We start from the raw sequence: 24019 nt of genomic DNA, 5'->3' as shown, positions 1-24019 counted from the left end.
AACAAGTGTTGTTATCAGAGGAGGAAAAGAGGACGCAAATTCTGATTCCAGAAGTGTGAGAATCCAGCAGGGAGATTAGGTGAAAGGCAGGAAAACAGTCATCTAATGTGGCCAAATCTGCTGGACCATTGTTCTTAGACTTCAGACTCCAAAATTCCAATAAATAAATATCACATGATTTATATATTTTTTATAGCCTAAGCTAACAAATATGTTGCCACATGCCCACTAATACATTGCAATCAGGTTTTAGGTTAAGATTTCTTCACTGTTTTTGCATAAACTGCTAAACTGAATTTTAGATGTCATTTAATATCAATCTGTAGACTTAAACAATTTAGGGAATCATTTTTTTAAAAGCTTTTTTTTTCTAATCAAGGAAAACTTCTGCTTTATAGAACAATTTACATTGAACATATTTTCCCCTGCATGCATCAAAATGTGAAAGTGAGCGAGAGACTTAATTTCCCTCCAGAAGGCTGGATTCAGTAGAGTTCTCCTAAAAGAGGATGTGTGTGCCGCATGTAAAATTGTTTCATCTGCATCGCTATGTCAGCTGCAGATTTAAATGACAAAAGGAGCGATAAACAAACTATGAGTAATTGGAATCAAAGGAAGAGGAACCAGGGCGCAGAAGACTACTCAACAAGATTTACAGAGATGAACGCGAGCAGAACCCACTCAGAAAAAGCATTTATTTTCAGGATATACAACTCAAATGGAGTCAATAATTATTTGGGGAAACAACTAGCTTGAATGGATGGATTAGGTAGTAAAATGTAAAGTAACAAGTGATTTATCGTGCCACTGACGAGGCCTCATTTGTGTGTGTGTCCATTTATCTATTTCTTCTCATTGCATTAAGTACATGCCCACTGCCTAAGCTGAGTACAAGACTTAGGAGTGTGTGCGCAAATGGATATCATCTGAGTTTTAATAACCAGGCAGTGGGGTTTCTTAATGCATTCTTATAAACAAGTGTGTTTTGTGCTCACTTTCTTAAATATAAGGAGACAAACCATAGACAATAGATATGGAAACAGACTGGAAATTTCTGTTAAAGGTGCTCCTGGTGACTTCTCAATGCCATCTCAAGATTTTAGTAAGTTTTATTGAGCAAGTCTCAAAAAATTCTTTTCTGTGCCCTTTTGTGGGGGTAAATTTGTGTAGGTGATGTAGAGGGGGTTTCATGCACACCATAATCTTCCTCAATTACTCTTTGCTTGTTGAGCCAGGCTCTCCCACTTAACCTAAAGCTCAACAATTCAGCTAATATGGCTGGTCAGAAAGATCTGGTTTCTGCGGGTCTCCATCCCTCCCTTCCCAGTGCTGCGTTTATAGGTGCATTCTATGTCCAGGCTGGGGTCAGAATACAGACCCATGATCATTCTTCTGTAGGAGACACCTCACACAGAGACATATTTTTAGTTCTGTGTTCTAATATTCTTACTTGGAAAAATACTTGTCATTAGCTAAAATCCTTATATGCTGTGGAAATTAGGGGATACAGCAAGGACTTCAAGTGCACAATACTAAAACTTACATATCCCCTTTCTTCACAAATACGTTCATCACACCTTGCAAACATGGACTCACGGCACACACTTGTCATTTCCTTGTCCCTTCTGCTCTGGGGATGCTTTCTTCCTTTGTTATAGATATCACAAGCTTGGAGAATTTTCTAACCGCATCTATTCGCTATCCTCAGGAGAGGGGAAGAAAAATTGCATCTCTTAAGAGAAGAAAAACTGATTTAATCGCATCAGACTGTATTCATAGAGTTCATAGGTTATTTTCAGCAAAACATGAAGGAAGTTACCGCTTCCTGCGAGGCAGCTTCCTGCCAATCAAAAGTAGTTTATCTAGATACACAGTTCCTAAACTTTGTAAGTCCTTCTCAGAAACATTAACAGAAATATACACTTTTCCTAAAATAACAGAGCACTAAAAAGAATAAATCTATCTTTCAAATCGATTATACTAACTCCAAGGAGCCTAAAAATTGAAGTTAAGAACGAATGGTTCAGCGAACTAATCTGGAATTTGTCATGCTAAGAGCCTATGATGTGATGCTGTGGATAAGAACCATGCCCCATAAAACCACGCCGTTTTGAAACATGAAAAAAGAGAAACAAAGTGTAAAGTCCTCGAGAGTAACCAGTTTAGGATCCTGTCATGCTTCTCAAATCTGTAAGAGTTGTAAGGCACAAGGTTCCTAGAGCATTGTTTGGATATGATCTGATATTTTGAGAATCTATATCAATGTGAAATTAGATAACTTAGTGCTAGGGAAATGGAATTCTGGTGCATTTCCTACCTGAATGAAAAAATCAATTCAATAATAATAATAAAAAAAGATACTTCCATGAACAGATGTTGATCAAAGACAGAACATTTAGAAAACTACCGTTCATTTAATTATTAAAAAATAAAATAAGGAAAAATTACATGTGCGGATTATTAGCACAATTAATGATGCAAGTGTATAGGGTTTAAAGATTTTGATTCAGGTTGAGAGATGAGAACCAATAATAGGTTTGGGCAATGTGGCAAGTTTTAATGGCCACACTGTCTTCAGAAATTCCAGATCTGAGTCAATATAATTATAACCCTGATTATTAATACATCATTCATAAAGGAATAGAAAACAGATTATGTGATGCTTACTGCTATTTAAAAGTTCTGCATATCAGCCTCCTATGTGTCATATAGTTGATAATACCTCCTATGTGACATATAATTGATAATAATTTTCTTCTTTTATATAGGTTGTCTCATTATTCTGGGGTTCTTTTCCTTTATCATCTAGAAAAGCTTTTTAATTTAATGCAAACACAAAGAAAATTCATTAAATATGAACAAGGGCATTTTATTCACCCATAGAGAAAAATGAAATTATAACATTTACAAGAAAGTGTACCTATCATTGTTAAGAAAACTAATCCCTACTCAGTAAAACAAACAACTACATGAGCAGCATGTTGTCTTTCATATTTAGATTCTAAAACTCAAACACTACAGGGTGTGTGTGTGTGTGTGTGTGTGTGTGTGTGTGAGAGAGAGAGAGAGAGAGAGAGAGAGAGAGAGAGAGAGAGAGAGAGAGAGAACCAAGGCTAAAAGAGGAGAAGACTAATTTTAAAAGAAAGAGGTAATAAAATACACATGGTATGAAAGTCAATTGCAAGGCAATTTAGGAAGATTGTCAGGAGAAAGACAGAGATGGTAGGAACCAGTATGTGATAAAAATAAATAAAACATAATGTAAGAAAAGGCTACAGAGAAACCCATTACCCCCTATAATAATTTTAAAGAAACTAATAAAAGTTAACTAATTTGAGCATAAACATCAGATAATACAGTAAGGTAAAAAGCAAAAATAAGATATTATAATATGTATACATATATATATATATAAATTATTGCAAAAGTCATTCCAAGTTTTAAATATGATAAATTGCACACATGCAATCACTCAAACACATGTGTGCACACACACATTTTTGTTCGGATATCCAATGCTCTTTTATAATTAGCCATGCTACAACACTGATAGTTTGCATCCCCAGTCAGGTGGATTATGTCTGATACTTTACTAACCTAGTATATTTTTCTGGCTTGATTCCAGCTAATGTGTATTTTTCTTCCTGAGTAAAAGTTATCTCTTTATATAACTGTAAGCAAAATAAATTGATTCATGGGCATTTTAACAGGAATGAGATCACTACATGACGAATGACATCCACGGATGCCCAAATCATTTCTAAAATTCTTCCACATCATTATTCCTCATGATTGCCAGACAGCTGTCACAGTTGCATTAAATGTAAAAGGATATCTTTATACTTTCAGACACAGAGTTTCTGGTGACACATACTTTCCCAATATTATAGCACTGAAAGAGAGAAAACAAGGAAAAAAATCGAGAAAATTTTAATTCTCTTAAACCTTAAGTAATGATAAAGTTCTTTAATGTGTTAAGTTTTAATGCCCTCTTTAATAATGGATTCTGCTCTTATAGCAACTTTAATAGACTATTATATTTAAAATTGTAGTTGCCAAAATATAAATTAATTTTATTGACAATTCTATTTTACAGAATATAAAACAATGGTTGATATTAAGATGGTTTAGTAATATGATTATATCTTAAAATAAAAGACACTAAGACTATCTGTCCAGTGGAAAAGTGAAAATAAAAGATTATCATATTTTTTCACTATCATATGATCTAAACATGACCAGAAACAAATTAGTTGCATATTTCTAGAGTGATCTTATTTCTGAACAATGAGCCCTCGAGAAGAATATGGCAGACAATACTGCCCACTTTCATTTTTGCTTGTTACTATGATAGTTTACAGTCTGATAGCATCAGTCCTGATATAAAATACTCCCATTTTATATATTTATATATTTATTTGTATCCAGAGGTTAGCAGGTAGAAGTCCTAGCTACTAGAGAACAACTAATGTCACCAAAAAGATTACATTTTTATATGATATACCTAAACTAGTAAGAGTACCTAGCAGAAACTTCATGATTGTCTGGGGAGGGTGTTTACACACACACACACACACGTACACACAGAGAGAGAAAGAGAGAGAGAGAGACATAGCACACACACCACTGTTTTATGAATGATATGTGTAAGTCTGTGTATGTGTTACTAATTTTCTTCTTTGATGATTTCACACGTGTATAATTCACTCTGGCTACTCTTATCTCCTACACTGTCTGATTCGCATCTTATCTCTGTCAACCTGCCCTTGTCTTAGAAGTCCTTTCCTTTCTCACATTCATGTCTCCTAGTTTTGACTGAAGAATTTAACCCAGGGCATCTGTATGACTATTTCTTTTTTTTTTTTTGGTTTTATTTTTTGGTTTTTCGAGACAGGGTTTCTCTGTGGCTTTGGAGCCTGTCCTGGAACTAGCTCTGTAGACCAGGCTGGTCTCAAACTCACAGAGATCCGCCTGCCTCTGCCTCTCGAGTGCTGGGATTAAAGGCGTGCGCCACCATCGCCCGGCTTGTATGACTATTTCAAACTATCCAGTAGATCCTGTTCCTCTGTGTGAAAACCTGTGCATTCTCTATGTTCATTAGGGTAAAAGTTCATCAGAAGATAAAGATAGAGCTATCATACAACATGTTCTACCACTTATGGGTATATATGAAATTTGTAAGTAAACGTGTGGAACTGGAAAAATTAGACTGAGTTAGGTACTCTAAGGACTGAAGGAAAACACCTCATATTCTTTGTCATATGTGAACTCTCAATTCTAGTCTTTAGATTTGATATTTAACTTGGAATACTTGTGGAAATAAGGAAAGTAGAAGGGGGCTCTTGTGACAGGGAATGCCTGAAGGGAATATGAATAATCAAATAGGTGATATGAAAGGAGGGGGCAAATTTTGTGGTAATGATGGCAAGGTACAATCAAAGCCATTCTGCAACTGCTGTATGGAAACCTACTGTTTAATGAGTTCATTAAATATATATGTAGGTTAAAAAGAAAGTAAATGCAATGCATAACAAGATAATGTTGTACTAAAAAGCATAGGTCTCTATATCTTCTAGGAAAACATCCAAGTGACAAATGTGGGACACCTTCCTATGAGCTGTTGGTTTGGAAGGTACCAAACACCTTCCAACTAATGCTGCTTCTTATTGTTCTTCTCGATTGTTCATTGGAGTATGTTAGAAGACCCTATTGCTGAATACACTGTGTTACTCTGTCAGAATCTTCCTCCTTCTTAGGGACCTTTTGAAGTATTGAAATGCGGTGTGCAGGACTCCGGGGAAAACAAAAACAAAAGCATCAAACATCTTAGCCAGCTGTGAATCTTCCAAACTACAATGCTAAACTGCTCAGCAAGATGTGCTGACTTGTGCAACAGTGGCATAATTCCTATAGTCATGAGAGACCATTCTCTGGTTCGATTGAGTCTGCTCAACAAAAGGGAGTTTGGATCCAGTACTGTTTATCTTGGGCAGAAAGACATGACTCAGAGGGTCGTAAGTCCCACGAAAGATGAACACTTACTATAGTCTCATTACAGTTGTTTAGTTGAAGAGACATGGAAGCAAGATGCCTTCTAAATATTTGTACTTATCCACACAGACAAATGCTACTTAACTAGAGAAGCATTCTTTGCAATGAACTGCACTGAGTGTGCTGAGTGCAGAGACTCTTAGTTGTTCACGGTGCAGAGAAAAAGTGACAGTCCGAATGCTCCTCTCTAAACAGAAAACACATCTCCAGGGTTGGCTTTTGTGTTACTTTTCGGTCAGAGCATCCTAGGAGGATATCCACTAGTTGAACATCATGCACGAACTTGAAGACCTGAACAGAGTAAACACTGCACAATGATGCCATATTTTTCTCTAGAGTGCGAGTATGAGAGCTGGAGTTCGTCTGTTAGATGGGAAGAAATTATTCCCTAGGAGAGATTGTCAAAGGCTCTCAAGACACCAATCATGCTGTATGCATGCTCCTATCTTGCTATGCAAAACCCTACATAGGTTATGGGGCCTCTACTGCTAGTTATTACATATTACAAACTGAGTTTAAAAAGTGTCTACATATACCCTCTGACCTAAGAACATATACAAATTTTAAAAGGTACTTTTTGTGATTTTTACCATTTTACTTAAATAAATGATCATCTGTCTTAGTAGTTATAGCCATTCAGAACCTCTTTCAAATGTCCTTCTATGTTCCATAAGCACTTTGATTATGTGAGAGCAATCCAAGCAAAAGTATCAGTAGGATGACATTTTTTGTTTTGTTTTGTTTTGTTTTGTTTTTGTTTTTCGAGACAGGGTTTCTCTGTGGTTTTGGAGCCTGTCCTGGAACTAGCTCTTGTAGACCAGGCTGGTCTTGAACTCACAGAGATCCGCCTGCCTCTGCCTCCCGAGTGCTGGGATTAAAGGCGTGCGCCACCACCGCCGGGCAGTAGGATGACATTTTTAAACATGATTGCTGAAAATAATGTTTCCCTTATAATAACCATGGAGATCTAGTGGGAGGAATAGGTTTGTCAACAGTTACGTGTTAGTGGGTGACAGTCCTTTGTAAAAATTTGTATAAGGTAAGACTTTTTTCTCTATATTTGTGAATTTTATATCACAGGTATAATTAGTATTTAATTCTACAGACTGATTAACTTATTCTACACAAAGCTCATTGGAGTGTTAATCTTCTCAGTGTTTGCATATTTAACAAGATTTCCTTGATCCTCGTTTTTTAAAACCAGAACGAGCGACAGCTTTATAGGTTTTCATTCACTTCAAGTAATAATTCCTATGCAAAATAGATAGTATTTTAAACTACATGAAATTTTGAACTTAAACAGTAATTTTATCAAAATGGATATCTAAGAACATCTGAAAAGTTTGGCAAAAACAGAAATACATCATTTTTATGAACACACTGTTGTGTTCTTCCTAAGTAGATAAAATTATGAATATGGGGATCCCCTACTAATGTATAAGTTTTATCAATCTTTAAACATATTCATCAACATATTTTGAGTACCTAACCATTTGCAATATAAATAACTGCTATGTCTATGGACATTTGAACTTTAAAAATATTAGGAAATTTTACTACAAATAGTTCAATGTATATTTCTAGTGGATTCTTTTTATACCCTGAAAAACTTTCAAAGTCTGTTGGGTCAGTTTATACAAACTGGACATTACTTTTGATATCTTCCTAATTATACATTAAACTAAACTAAATGGCAATATAAATAGAGATCTTATAGAATTCCCATATAGTTCTTCTTCCAGGAAACAAAATTTTAAAGGCAATGTAAACTAGAACAGAATAATTGGTAATTATCTTGGGCACCCATATAAAACATGATTTTTGCAGTCAACTGTCTTTATTATACTTTCTCCATCCCTGTTATCATTTCACATTCTTTTTACAAGGGATAAAGATACACACTCACACATACACACACACACACACGCTCATTCACCAAATCAGATGAATTAACAGCTGTAACAGAGAAGTGAATAACCATTGATGTATCTTTTATCATTAAGTCAGATCAGTAATCAGAAACTCTCTTGGACAGTCTGGAGAGCTACAAATATCAGGGCATTCAGCCATGCTCAATTCAGAGGACTTTAAGTAGCCTCTCAAATCTTGTGCCACATTGGCATAATAGAAGGATGACTGTTATCATAGTCTTTCTGTAAGCACTCAACAGAAGTACACCAGTCACTTCTCAATTGACTGATTTTTTTTTTGACTTGGAATATGATTTTTTTTTAGTTGAGATGTTCCTCAAGTGAATATTAGAAAGCTCAAGGCAAGCAAAAATGCCTCCAGAAAGCATATCTTGAGCGATGTCTTTCCCATCCAAAGGGGAAGCTGTGATTATTATATGCATTGTGTTTATTGTTGTGTGTACCAGCCCGAGGTTCACTATCTTCCAACAACCAAAACAAAGTATTCATTCACAACAATACATTTCTTTTCACTTTTCTTTTCTTTATACAAATCTTGTAATGAAAATAGATTTTGTGGCCAGATGAGCTGGTCTGTATATATTTATTCCTATTCAGTCTGCCAAACCTAACTATAATTTTTGGGAAAATCCATGATTCAGGAAGAGGTATCTCTAAAGGGATGAAGGGCAGGGAGGGGAGCAGAGAAAAATGTAGAGCTCATTAAAAATCAACAAAAAAAAGAGATGAAGGGAATCAAGTGGTTTTCAGATCTTAGAACTAGAAAAACAGAGCAATACCAGGACATACCTCTTCTCCCACATGAACTCATGAAATAGAAACAAGATTGGCCATTAGAATTTGACACAGCACCTAACAGAATGCACCACAAAGATGTGACTTCCTACATTAACAAAATTAGAGAAGTTGAATGCTACCTCAAGTGAACATTAGTGACCTCAAGCCAAGTAAAATTGCCTCCAAATAGCATGTCTCTAGCAATGCCTTTGCCATCCAAAGACCCTGGAATAGACAGCTTCTCTGCTAAGAGCAGCTGGGATTTAACCTAAAAGGCAGTTTAGAAATAATTTTAGTTTCTACTCTGGCTAAACGAAACATATAAATTAATTAAGTAGCATTTGAGACACAAATTACATACATTATGATATCTCCTAAAATTTTAAGCTGTAACTACTGATAAAACCTGAGAGAGAACTGATCATTTATCCCACTGGTCTATTTGTACATTTGTACTTACATTAATTACATTTTATATGTGGGCAAATACCACACTTTCAATCAATAATTCATAAAGTACAGCAATATAAGATGAATGATGGATGATAGGTGAATAAATATGTTAGATGATGGTGATGAAGATAGATAGATAGATAGATAGATAGATAGATAGATAGATAGATGATAGATAGATAGATAGATAGATAGATAGATAGATAGATAGATAGATTAGATAGATGATGGATGGATGGATGGATGGATGGATGGATGGATGGATGGATGAATGGGTAGAGATAGATGGAGAGAGTCAGATACATAGGTAGATAGATGATGATAGAGAGATGGATAGATAATAATGTAATGATATTAATAGATGATGTTTATATACAGAGATGTATGATAAATAGATGATAAATGTTATACATACATATAAATACATATGTGTGTACCAATGTAGACTGAAACAAGTAGAATAGAAGCACATGTGAAAATATATAAAATAGAGAGATGGTTCTATGGATGACGAAAAAATAACACATAAGCTCATGGAAAGAGTGGATTTGAGATTTGGCATTATGTAAATGTAACATTTAGAAAAAAACAGCTAAAGAAGGATTAAATAGAGAAAAATATGATTAAAGATGATGAGTATGAGGACAATTTTTAATGTCAAACTGTCATTACAGTAAGAAAAATAATGAAACTTGAAGGTTAATATTCAGGAGGATGCTTATATGTTTTTCTTTGGGTTCACCTTCTTATTTAGCTTCTCTAGGATCATGAATTATAGTCTCAATGTCCTTTATTTATGGCTAGAAACCAAATATGAGTGAGTACATCCCATGTTCCTCTTTTTGGGTCTGGCTTACCTCACTCAGGATAGTGTTTTCTATTTCCGTCCATTTGTATGCAAAATTTAAGAAGTCATTGTTTTTTACTGCTGAGTAGTACTCTAGACCCACATTGGAGCACAGGACTGAAATCTCAAGGTCCAAATCAGGAGTAGAAGGAGAGAGAGCACGAGCAAGGAACTCAGGAACGCGAGGGAGGCACCCACACACTGAGATAATGGGGATGTTCTATTGGAAACTCACCAAGGCCAGCTGGCCCGGGTCTGAAAAAGCATGGGATAAAACCGGACTCGCTGAACATAGCGGACAATGAGGACTACTGAGAAGTCAAGAACAATGGCAATGGGTTTTTGATCCTACTGCAAGTACTGGCTTTGTGGGAGCCTAGGCAGTTTGGATGCTCGCCTTACTAGACCTGGATGGAAGTGGGTGGTCCTTGGACTTCCCACAGGGCAGGGAACCCTGATTGCTCTTTGGGCTGACTAGGGAGGGGGACTTGATGGGGGAGGGGGGGAAATAGGAGGCGGTGGCGGGGAAGAGGCAGAAATCTTTAAGAAACTTGAAACCTCAATAATTATTAAGATATTCAGTATTCCACTTTGCGGTTACCTAAAATGATATACCCCACCTTATTACCTACTGCTACACTAAAAATCCATCTCTCTGTCTTTCTTTCCTAATACTTGAAGGTGGTTAAAAAACTACACAAATTAAATTCCTTATCATTTTATAAAGTAAAAGAGAGGCTACATCTGATGGTGAAATATTCTCCATCCAGTTAAAAGTTTATTATGAGGTATTTTGTAAAGCTTGCATTTTAGAAAACATCGAATGATTCTACACATAACTTGGCTAAATTAAAAAGATTTCAGACTGTCTAACATAAATAAATAAATGAACAGCCAACCCAGACACAGGCTGTAAATATAGAAGATCCTGTGCTTTGTAGACGCTGAGAAAATGTGTAATTTCCTCATTTGACAAAAGATGTTTGAAGATGTTGTTTCAGATAATATATAAAAGTATTTTGGATTCTTTTCACCCTGGACATTTAATGGAGAAATGAAAAAGAAATTCGTGGCTCTGATGCTTGCCAAATGACTTAGGAGGTCAATATGCTATATAAATAAGGTATCTCTGATTGAGAAAGCGAGGACTGCTGAACTCTCAGATGGGTATCCATCCCTTGTCCATTTCTTTCCCTGCTGACTCCACACCTCCTCTTTGGGACCTGAACCCTGCTGAAGCTGGACTTCAGTAGTCATATACAGGTTTCAATTTGCTTTTTACCTTTGGTGAAACATTCACATCCACAAGGAATATTGATGGATAGGGAAAAGTTAACATAAATCTCTGAAAAATGACATTGAAACAAATGTTTCAATATGAAGAGGGTAAGTTACATGAAAACTTGAGGAAATTTCCACTCAGAGAAAACACGGTTGAGCAATAACGAAGAACCTTGTGCTTTGCTCCTGTAAACACGTGAGCAGAGATGACTAATGTACTTACTTAGGCTGTTGATTGAGAGCAAATGTTTACGGGTTACTGTTGCAAGATATCCAGTTACACTGTGAACCCCAAGTTTGTATTTGCACTAATTAAATAAAACTAACCTTTGGTCAGGAAGCAGAGAGCAATTAGTTGACAGAAAGTAATCTTAGAAAGCCTGAGGGAGTCTGGAAAATGGATTGAGGGATGCACAGAAATAAATAGGGAGGGACTTTGATAAGGTGGTCGGTTTTGGCATATTACTTTAACTATGTTAATATGTGTTACATTTGTTTATATTGTGGAGTATTACTTTAACCATGTAAAGTTGTGCTGCACTTGTTTATACTGCATTTGTTTTTTTTAATTTCTTTTTTGTTTGTATGTTTCTTTATAGAAGAGTAGCAGTGGATGGTTTGGATCACTCCACGTTTCTATTTTTTAACACTTGCTCACAGTAACATTCCTTTATGGTTTCTAATTTGGGTTCTAAAAATACAGCAGCTGCGAGGATTTATATACAAATATATGTATGAACATGTGTTTTCATTTCTCTGGGATAAAGGCCCAAGAGTGCAGTTGCTTGGCCACGTGGTTAAATGTGTAAAAACCTGTCAAACTATTACCAGAGGGGCTGTACCATTTTACATCTGCACTGTAAACACAGGAATAGCGGAATCTTTGGTATTGCTATTTTCATTTTAGTCATTCTGATAGGTGTATAGTCACATGCCATTTTTTAATAAATTTTTTCTCATACTAGAAGCTCATTCATTTGGGCTCAGTAATTCTAATCTATTTAGGCAGTATTCCAACATTAGATCCTTGTCACCTGCTTCTCCCATTTGCACAGTGGAGGTAGGATAGTAGTGCCCAGTTAGCACCATCCAGGAGATCTCACTGTTCAGGTGTTTATACTCTATCAAGTTCCTATTTCAAGAAGCATACTAGCCAGCTGGTGTGTCCTATGGAGAGGACGGTCATAACCGTGGAGGAGAGTGGTGGCTTCCAGGACTACAGTGTGTCTTCTTTGTACTGCGAGAGAGGAATCCTAGCAGATTTCTGGGAGAAATAAACTTGTACAGGCTGCCATTTCGGAGGAAATCCCAGGCAGGACCCCTGTGGTATGCTCCTAAGACTCCCTGTAGTCTTGTTTTCTTCTAGTCTTGAGTTCCTAATTAGGGCACCTTTTATTTTCAAGCTTCCAGTTTAAATCTTGAGTGCTTCTTGAGTTATCTCCAGGGTTGAAGACTGTACTACCAGAAAAATTTTACGTATTTTCTGGACTAACAACTTACTTTTTTAAACATGATCATTAAGGCTCCCATTTTGAAATTTAGCGTATAAAGAAAAATTCAACAGAAAGTAATCATATAATTAAACACATGTGGATTAGAGATGAGAATGGCTTGGGAACTAGCAATAGCGGTAGGATGGTTATACTGTGATCCTATTTTGTGTATCTTTCAAAGATAGAGTTCAAAAAATGAACTTTGTGCTTAGAAATGCCATCTAGGGTAAACAAAAGGGAACACATCAGATTTGGACAAAGCTCTTCTTGGTTGTCTTTTATTGTTTTTTCTTTCATCTCTTTACTTTTCATGAGATCTGCCACCCAGCTCCCAAATAAACCACATATAGAGTTTTATTCTTTATCATAAACACCTGACGTTGGCTCGGCTTCTTTCTAGCAAGCTTTTCTTCCCTTAAATTATCCCGTCTATCTTTCTTTGACCCTGGGCTTTTATCATTCTCTATTTCTGTATACCTTTCTTTACTTCTTTTTCCATGACTGGTTGCTTAGCTGGGTGGCTCCTCCTTTTTCTCTTCTGTAGCTATTGCCTCTCTGTCATGTTTCTCTTCTCTTTATACTCTTTGTCTTCCAGCTCTGTCAAGTCTTTCTTCTTCTGCCTTGCTATTGGCTGTTCAGATCTTTATTAGACCATCAGATGTTTTACATAGGCAAAGGATCACAGCTTCACAAACTTAAACAAATGCAACATAAGCAAAAACAGCACATCTTTGCATTCTTAAATGAACACTCCAGAGCATAGGCAAATGTAACACACCATAAAATAATATTCTACAACACAAAACAAAGCGAAGGATAAGAGCCCAAGAGAAAGCACACAGAAAAAGAAACCCACTTTTGCAAACACTCAGAAAAGGCATAAAAACACTAAACTGGAAACCATAATATATCCACAAATGACCACATAGAAAAAAATTGTCTTATCCCAATATATCATGCTGTTTAATATCAATGGTGCCTAAATTGAGAACCCTGGTCAATGCTCCTACCTACGAGATTATCACAGAGTGGGTTGAATATTAATAAAATCAATGATCAACATTTATACAATATGAGATTTATGTATAGTATCATCGCATTTCTTTGGGATTTCAATGAAATTATTATTTTAAAGATATGGTATTTAAAAATTAAAAGTTAAACACATTAAACTTATGGATATTCATGCTTATTTCTCATGGCAGTTCTTCACCCCTTGTCTTTTCTTCAAGAGACCACTGATAATCTCAAATAAAGGTATTTTGAGATCAAGAGAAATAACACAGAAAGAAGCAATATGGGAAAATTTAAAAATCAGTATAATCTTCTAACAGATTAGAAACCAACAAAACAACACACTTGTATCTAAGGAAATAATACTACTTAAAAGATGTTATGAAAATCAGTTCACTGAAAATAGAAAACAAGAACATTGATGTAGATATCACAGCATAGTTGAGGTTTATTTGTGTACTAAGGACTAGTCAGAACCTTGCTAAACTACAAAAAAAAATCCTTATATTGAAAGTAATTTTGGAGATGAATTTTAAACAGCAAAATGATATTTACCATGTTTTCAAGAAAGAAATGCTAAATCTTACTGGGAAAGACATAAGTGTCTTCATAGTCTGAAAATTTCAGAAAATAAAGATACCCAAACTAGATCATTGAGTATACAGCCAGACACATAGGGAAATGGCCTAAGCAAAGACAAGCTATGCATCCAAGGCATAATATTATTCATTATGTGATTTTGCATGCTCACATGCTCCATATGACAATAATATGCTAAGAGCTAGTTGTATCCCACATCCGCATAATCCCAGCATTCTAGAATACAAGGCACTAGTGTGAGAAGTCCAGCAAGGTCAGGTGCTGAAGAAATGGTTTAGCATCAAGAACAATTGCCCTGGAGAACCTGAGGTTGGGTCTCAGCATCCAGCTCACAAGCACCTATACCTCCAGCTCCAGGGAATCCAGCACCCTCGAGTGGTATATGTGTACACACACACACACACACACACGTAAAATATTTTAAAAATGAATATTTTGAGGAATAAAAGAGTTCAGAGTCAGATTTAACTATGTAAAACATTCTAAAATAACTTGGGCTATCTGACACCCTATTTTGAAAATCCATAATAATGATGATGATGTCCAATAATAAATCCTTCGAAGTCAGAGAGTCTGGAGGAGAGTGACTTATCTTGATGTTTTGCTGCTTGCTTATAAAACACACAGATGATCTTAGGATAAGGAGGGCATATGGTTTCCAATATGTTAAATATTGAACATGTTGGCGCTCCTTTGAGATTTCTGGGAAGCCTATCAATCTGATTCACAAAGCAGTGTAAGATATTCTTTGCCATCACTGTTGTCTGGAGTAATATAACCTGCTTAGTTACACACGATATTCAGGTCACTTTCTCCCACTAGGGTTGCCAGTAAGAGTGGAATTTAAATTAAGGAACATGTATTTTATTGCTCATAATCAATTAAATCTCTCTCTTTTTTGTTTTACCTTTAAAATAGATTGACAGTGCTCTGTAGTTTAAAAGGAGGTAATTTTTGTTCCAAGTGTTTTTGTAAAGCAGACTTCAAAATTTTAAGTGTGACACCAAAAACTATTTTTTTAAAAAAGGTTTATTTATTTATATTTTATGTTAGTGGTATTTTCCCTGCATGTATGTCAGAAACAAGGTATGTTCATGGTGGGCACAGAGGCCAGAAGGATAGAAAGAAATAATGCCCCCATGTCTATGACAGCAAAAATGATTGGGGCACCCAGGAGTCTATTCTTCAGGAGGAGAATGACCCTATTTTCCACTCTTTGGAGCTTCTCTTTCCACAGTTACAGACAACTCAAGTCCCCAACAGATTAAGGGCCTGTGTTGGCTGCAGGTTTGCATCTTGGAGAAAAATATCATGGTCATTGATAACTCCCTGCTCTGCCATCCCTTCCAGCACAGTTGTAAGCAACTGTTTGTTGTAGGAGAATTCCTTAGATTAGACATACCTCTAGTCATTCATTTTCCTTGATTGAACTGGCATTGACAAAGGAATTATGAATGGGAAAGAAATTGATCCCTATCTACTAATTTTACATCAGGAACAGAAAGTAGTTTAAGTTAATAATGCATGTTTCCTGGAATATTATGATCACTATTAGCTATGGTCATCTTTGTCATTTGGCTATAGAAAATAGCTTAAAATAATCTCTTTTAAATTTATATAAAGTGTTTTAATATGTGTGGCTTATTATCATTATTATTCATAGTTAATATTAGACTCTTTACTCTTCCCAAATAATCTGTCCCCTAATGGAGATCATAGACTTATTCATAAAGGAGCTGAGATCCACCAGCACATTGTAGGATTATATCTTTGGTTTGACTGTCTTATTTAAATCTTCCTAATACGAAGAGGAAGGCCTATTTGTCCATTTAAATAGTCAAATTACTTCATGTGTTTATAAAAAAATTCAAAAGTTCTTAGTATTTGATATTAATGAATTTATGCATTAATCACTTTGTTCTAAAGTAGCTATACTACTTCTCTTAAAACATTTATGTTCTCAGTTCTCCCCAAGACACCTACTTTAAATTGAATACATTTTTTCTGTATGTTTGTGGGGTGTGTGTGCCTATGTGTGTTTGTGTGTGTCATCATATATGTGGGCAAATGCCTGTAGAGATGAGATGACAGGTTGAGGCTGGGGATTTCCCTCAATTGCTCACCACCCGTCTAGCAAGCCACCTTGCACTAGGGAACCCTTGCCTCCCATGCACTCTGAATAGACTTGCCCTGCCCAGAATTTATGTTGTGTTGAAATCCACATTCCAGTACTCAGTCTTGTGGCTAAAATATTTAACTCACTGAGCCATCTTCCCAGACCATAAATTGAATAGTGCTATTCAAATTACTACTGCATAAATATAACTACAGATTATATGTATATATAAATTCAGGTAATCCCTTCACTTTGAGATAATTTAAGTAAATCCAAGTTACAGATGGCCTTTTACTCAATATAATAAAAAAATAATCAAATGAAAGTCTGCTAAAAAAAACACCAATGAGGTCATTATTGTTCATAAAATGAACAAATGGCATAGTCAATAAACTCACAGCAATACAAACTCTAGGGAACTTCTACTCTATTCCAGACATATTAAAAATAACAACAAAAAGGGGAAAAAACAAAATGTTTAGCAATTGTTTACTTTTGAAAACTAAATTTGGACAAACACTGAAAATTGCCCAGTTTTGTTGACTATATTCCTTGCAAATTGCATAGAATACAGGCTACAGGAGATGTATTTGCTACAACAGCATTTTCAGGGCTAGATATTAACAGGAATATTCAGATATCCACAGGAGAAAAGTTAAGCCTGCTGTTCCAGATGGCAGGCTATTGGGACTACTGCTTCTATTAAAAAAAAAAAAAAATTCTACCACCAGGCTGAAAAGCAAATAAAAAATGGCCTTATGAATCTTCATGAATCAAAGCAAATTTATTTCTCTAGTAAAACTTATCTAGGTAAGACAACCATGAATGAAACCCAGTAAAACAAAAGCAGTGGGCCACATCTAAAACTGGGGAGTCAGGCCACAATCGGGGAGCTGTCTATGGAACATTGGGAGTCTTTCCTCAGTCCTAAATGTTTTATTTGCTTTTACAAACACTTTGTTATTGAGAATCACCAAATGCGGACATTTGAGAAGTATCAAATGGACTAGAAAGGGCATTTATAAGAAATTTGCTTAGTACTCAAACCTGATGTCCTCAAAGGGGACAAATGCAGAAAGAAAAAACTCTTGAAGGCAGTAAGTTTATGGAAGGTGAAATACGAGTTATTAAATCCTGCCACACACACCGCGCCCCCGTGTCTGTGCTCTGTGCGCTGACACCCAGTTACCGAGCTCTGGGCAAGGGGCTGGAGGTTAAAATACACAGACACAGACACAGAGAGACAGCGACACGGGTCATCCTTGAGTTTCCCAAGAATGCTCCCTTTATTGTGTTCAGGGGCAGATTATATAGAGACAGCCATGCCCCAGCCAAATCCACCAGAAACCACTCTCCTGCCATCAGGAACTCCTGAAGGTCTCGTGCTCAGAGCAGCTGTAGGCACTCAGCTCAGGGGATTACAAGAAATTTAGGATCTAGGGTCTCACTGCTCCCAACAGGTGGGTGCTTTTTTATGGTTTATGTTGCCCATTCTGGTTCTTAGGAGGGTGGTGGCTGTGTGTCACCTGGTAAGGAATTCCCCTGGGGTCACCCAAGGTGGGACCACTGGGGTTTCCATGTAAAATGTGTTTCTAGGTATTGAAAGCTGACACTAAGGAAAGGAGATGGGTAGGAGGCAGCAGGGTGAGAAGATCCACAGGAGGGGAGCAGGGTATCCATCAGGATCTACTTAGTCCTGTGAGAATGGGGTGAGAGAATGAAGAGAGGAAGAAGCAGGCTGTCTGGTACAGAGCTGGGGATGGGACTGGAGAAATCGTTTGGGAATAAACAAGGAATAAGTGGAAATCTTCAGTTAGTGTACCTTTCTCTCTGGCCAAAGTCTCAATTGTTATTTCTAAGAAGAATTAGTTCATGCTAAATCATTTAATTGGATCATGAGATAAGTCCTGAGCTATCATTACTTCATAGGTTGAATTAGTTCATTACCTGTCATTAAGTTCTTCAGCACCAAAGCTGATGTACATAATATGCATCTGTCAATAAGTTTCCCAATAGTATTTCAGTCCAAATTGAAAGAGCATATTTGTCTCTTCATTATATGTGGAGAGGAAAAGATTTTACTTGGATCAAATATATTTGAGCAACACTATTTATACAAATGCTAAAATCTAATCATCCACCTTGAACCAACCCATTGTGTTCATTTTACCTATGCAAATATTTAAGGACAGTGATTACGAGTGCATATACAATATTTCATAAACTCTCAAATGCATCAAACATAATCAATATTTTATGTGCTTCCAAATCAGATATAGGAACCCCAACAAATGCAGCAAAGTCCTTACAACATTCATTCTAAATCCATCTTCATTGAGGTACCTGCTGAGCAGGAAGAAGGATCAGATTCCGACAGAATTTGGAACATTTACTTATAGAAGTATCTATAGTGGCAGAGCCCCCTCCCACTCTTGTGATAGTTATTGATCATACTGTAGTTGCTTGAATGAGGAATATTATCAATAGTTTTCAGCATCTGATTATTGATCCCTATTTGATATCACTGTTTTGGACATTTAGCTAGTGCAGCCTTGCTGGAGGAAGTATGTCACCAACGGTAGGCTTTGAAAGTTAATATCCCCCTGTCACTTCTATTTGGTCTGTTTTCTGACTGACTTCAAGATATGAGCTCTCAGCTACCTGCTCCAGCCTCCATACCTGCTGAGTGATTTCGCACTGTCTTTGCCATTATGGACATTGAAGAAGTTCAAATAAGCTGCCTTTTGTAACTTTCCTTGTCCATGGTGTTTTATAATAACAACAGAAACGTAACTGATACACATACACAGCAAAAAATTATCTACTCTTTACAGTAATTACTTGAAGCCTCAGTCAATGTGCTAAACTGTCTTCAGTCCTTCTTGTTAAAGAAAAATGAATGTTCACTCAGATGATGGGCATGAGCACACCTGCCTGGACTCATCAGATCATATATATATATATATATATATATATATATATATATATATATATACATATATATTAACTTTTAGCTTAGTTTTTCTATGGGACACCTGAGTGTAAGTGTGGATCTCTGATTCTTGTGCTGCTCTTAGTACTCTTTTCTTTGTGTTGGTTCTCCTTGTCCAAAAAGGGGGTTTACTTTATCCTATAAATTTTGTTAAGTTTGGTTGTTATCTCTTAGAAGACTGTTCTTTTATAAGGAGAGAGAGAAAGGGAGTGAATCTGAGGGGTGGGTGGAGAGGAACTGGGGAAATAGAGCCAGGGTAAACTATAATAAGGAAATATTGGAGAGGAAACTATATTCACAGTATATGGTAAGAGGAAAAAAACCTATTTTCAAAAGGGAAAAGAATAAAAACATAAAAATAAAGTGTGAAATTAGGGAAGGGTAAAGGCATATGGGAACTTAATTTAAGATTAATTATACATTAAGATGAAGCTTAATTAAGCTAGCCTAATAAAAGAAGACCTGAAAGATAAAATTAAGAAAGTCTCCCAGAAGGCAAGGATAAAATTCAATATAAGGAAAATTATTAGATATTGGTAAATGATGGTGATGATCAATTGCGAATGGTTGATAATTTCTTAATAAGAATCACTATGAAATAAAAAATGATAGTAAAAAAAGTTCAAACTTAAAATATAAAACTAACAGAATTCATACTGAATTAGGCATTCCCAGATTTCAAAACCCTGTTGGGTGTAATTGAAAGAAAACCTCCTTACAAGATTTCTGAGCATAGCAGAAAATATCATTTCTGAATATTTAAAGAGAAATCCTACCACAAAGGAAAATGTTGATATTGTTAGTAACTTACCAGCAAGAGCATAGACAATATAGTGAAAATTTATCTTTAAACCAAGAGACCAATTATCACATACTCAAATAATTAACCTAAAATAATCTAGTAATCCAGAAACTTTATCATATGCCCTTCATAAAGGGTCATCTTAAAATTTAAAGAATTTGAAATATCGCAGGACACTGTAGTAATGGAAGAATAGTATTAAGTCACTAAGAACAAAGAGAACCACTTGTTTGATAGCCTCAAAATTAAGTTATTCCAATAATGCAATCAATAAATTATAAAAGCATAGGCATCTAAATTGTCATTTATATACTTTTTTCCTCAGTTCAAGTCATAAACCCATTACAAAAATATTAGAAATTCAAAAACTACCCCAACTACTTTGAAATAGCTTGAAATTTAAATCAGAGCATTGTAGCAATATGGAAAGGGCTTATTATTTTAAATTCCTTATTCTTATGCACTTATTCAAATAGCTACTAAGGTCATTTGACAAGGTGCAATTCTAAGTCACAAATTTTAAAGTGTTTCCTAATATGTGCTGACTCCATATGTGTATAAAATCTTTGGAGAGTCACAGATTATAGAAGCTTACTCTTCTCTGTGCCCTAACCTACTTTACAAACACAATTTATGACATTAATTTTCTTTTATTTCCAAATTTCAGAATTAATAAAACTCATTATCATTCTTTGAATGAAATATAGCCTGCATAGGCTCAAGTATTTGGAAACTTGGTCTCATTTGCTAGCATTGTTTTGGGGAAGTTGTTGTTGGAAGGGATATGTCACTGTGAGTGAGCTTTGAGAGTTTATAGCATTGCCCCCTTCCAGTTCACTCTCTCTATAGATTTAGGGTTGAGGTTTAGTTGGTGATTGTGCTCCTTTCTGTTTAAGCTGCAATACTTCTCCAGTAATTAGGGATTCTAGTTGGAGCTTTAAAAACGTTAATGCTGAGGGTGGATGATACAGATTGTGAAGAATCAGCTCAAGAGGCTTCAGAGGGAAGCACAGTTTTAACTACTTGAGAATAGTCCAATGTTATCAGAAAATAAGGATTCCCTTCTGTCCAAGATCTAAGAACTTGACTGAGCTAAATTTAAAAAAAAAAAAAAAAAACTAATTTCTTTGGTGCGGGAAATTTCAAGGCTACTGTCTTAGTTGTGTTTCTTTTTCTATGAAGAAACACCAAGGCCACAACAACTCTTAAAATGAAAACATTTAGTTCTTACTGGCTTACATTTTCAGAGGATTACTTCTTTATCAACCTGTTTGGAGACATAACAGCATGCATGCAGACCTAGTGCTGGAGAAGTAGCTGAGTTCTACACACATAAAAATAAGACAGTGGGCCTGGCTTGAGCATCTGAAACATGAAAGCCCATTCCCAGTAGAACTCGTCTGTTGACAGAGGTTTCTGTCCTGCCTGGTTCTGCAGCCGTTCAGTCCCAAAGAAACACAGAGGGGCCTACATTAATTATAAACTGGTTGGCCTTTTAGGTCAGGCTTCTTATTAACTAATTCATACATCTTAAATTAGTCCATGATTCTTGCCTGTATTAACCATGTGGCTTGGTACCTTTTATCAGTGAGGCATTCTCATATTGTTTCCTCTGTGACTGAGGCTTTCATCTTTCCAGAATTCTTTTATTCTGGTCACCCCAACCATACTTTCTGTCTGGTTATCTGACCTATACTTCTCACCTGGTTACTAACCAATTAGCATTTTATTAAACCAATACAAGTGACAAATTATTACATGCTACAAGATTATTGTCCCACAGCACACTTCCTCCAAGAAAACCACACATGCACCAACAAGGCCACAGCTCCTAATAGTGCCACTCTCTCTTGTGACTAAGCATTCAAATCTATGAGTCTATGGGAGCCATTCTTATTCAAACCACAGCAGCTAAATAATGTTGAGACTAAAATGGTTATTATTGATTTCCTTTATGCAGATCAGGGTGAAAATGAGCAAGTGGAATAGAAAGAATTTTTTTTAATGTCTGGTATAGAGAGAAAAATAACACTAGGTAACTTTATATTGCAATAAAATCTTATTTTATAAAACAAAATATAATTGTTAAGAAGAACAGTTAAGGAAAGACCCCATGATTTTTACTGGGCAAAAATGAAGGTTTTCCCACTGGCAGTACTTCACCTAACCAAGCTCTAACTTGACAAAGAGCACCTAAAGAATTTCCTGCTCCTTAAAGTTTCAACAAGCTGCTGCTGATGTAGAAGGGAGTGAGAGTCCATCACAAACTGACACTCAGATGTGTCAATGTTACCCACATAGGACTGGCTTATAGGCCTTAAAAATACCTTACTAATGAGGGGGTTGTGGGTGCCGCCTCTGCGGTTTCAAGAGTTTTGAAGGTCAGACAAATTCTGGCAGTGCTTGGGTAGCTCTAAGAAGACAGCATGAGAGCCCCAGAGGCTATAAGGGGTCATTGCATGAAGTCATGAAAGCAGAGTCTGGGTTGCATTGGTGACTCCAGTATTCTGGAGATGTCAGAAATGTGACACATATTCCAAGGATGATTGAAGACAGGAAACAGAACTAGCTCATGGGAGCAATATATACTACAGGCAGCAAAGCTGGAGGATCACAGCTGTCTAAGTTAACATGGATCATATAGCTAAAAGATTTGCAGTTTGTCTAGCTGGTATTTGGACCTTCTTTGCTCCAGTGTTTCCTCCGTATGCCCACTTCCTCCCTTTTGGGATGGGAATGTCTAGTCTGAGCCATTTTATGTTGGATAAGTGATCTGCTTTTAAAAATTATCTTACAGAATATCACAGTTAAGAAAATATCTTGTTGGTAGTGGTAGTGTGTATGTGATTACAGAGCATCTGCTGTATGGTCAATTCTGATGTTTCTAAAGCAATTAGTAGCCAATGAAATGTAATGAAAAACCAATGCAAACACAGATGTTCTTTCTTCTCTATATAAATTCAGAAACTTTGATATTTTATTATGCTAAAACATTAAAAGTTGAGATAGTATCAATCATCCAAAAGAATTAGAAATTAATATAATTAGATAAAACAATCCTCAAAATCTGCTTTTGTTTTATAGATATATGCATATAAATTTTGTGCTAACACAAAGAGCTCTTTTTTTTTTTTCAACTTTTCTACTACAAAGGCAAAAGTTGAATGCAAATTTTCTTCTAAATTTTGGATACTTTCTTTCCAGGCTCACATACTTTAAAATTATATATCTGACACCTCACACTGTGGCATCTCAAAATTCAAACATGTATTTTATACTCAAGCACAAGGATTTTGGCAATGTGGTCAGGGTTATATTACCAGGACTTATTAGTTATACTTTGTTTGACTGATAATGATGGTGTACTTGTGCAATCTGGAATCAGCAGAGCCAATACAAAGTCTTTCTTTGAGTCAGAAAAATTATAATTATATGGTCTGTATTCCAAGAAAACTAGATATTTTTAAACATAAGTAGAAAAATTAGCTTAAATAATTATAAGTCAGGGTATCTTCCTTTGTAAAAGTTTTTCTTTTGCTTCAAATTTCTTGGCCAGAATATGACACACTTTCTTTTAAAATGTGGAACACAGTAATTCAAGTTCTTGAATTATTCTTTTTTAGATATATCACTAACCGCTGGAAATATATATTTTTATTTAT

This window comes from Chionomys nivalis, chromosome 14, assembly GCF_950005125.1.
Source record: "Chionomys nivalis chromosome 14, mChiNiv1.1, whole genome shotgun sequence".
NCBI lineage: Eukaryota > Metazoa > Chordata > Mammalia > Rodentia > Cricetidae > Chionomys > Chionomys nivalis.
Note: the sequence above shows the minus strand (reverse complement) of the source record.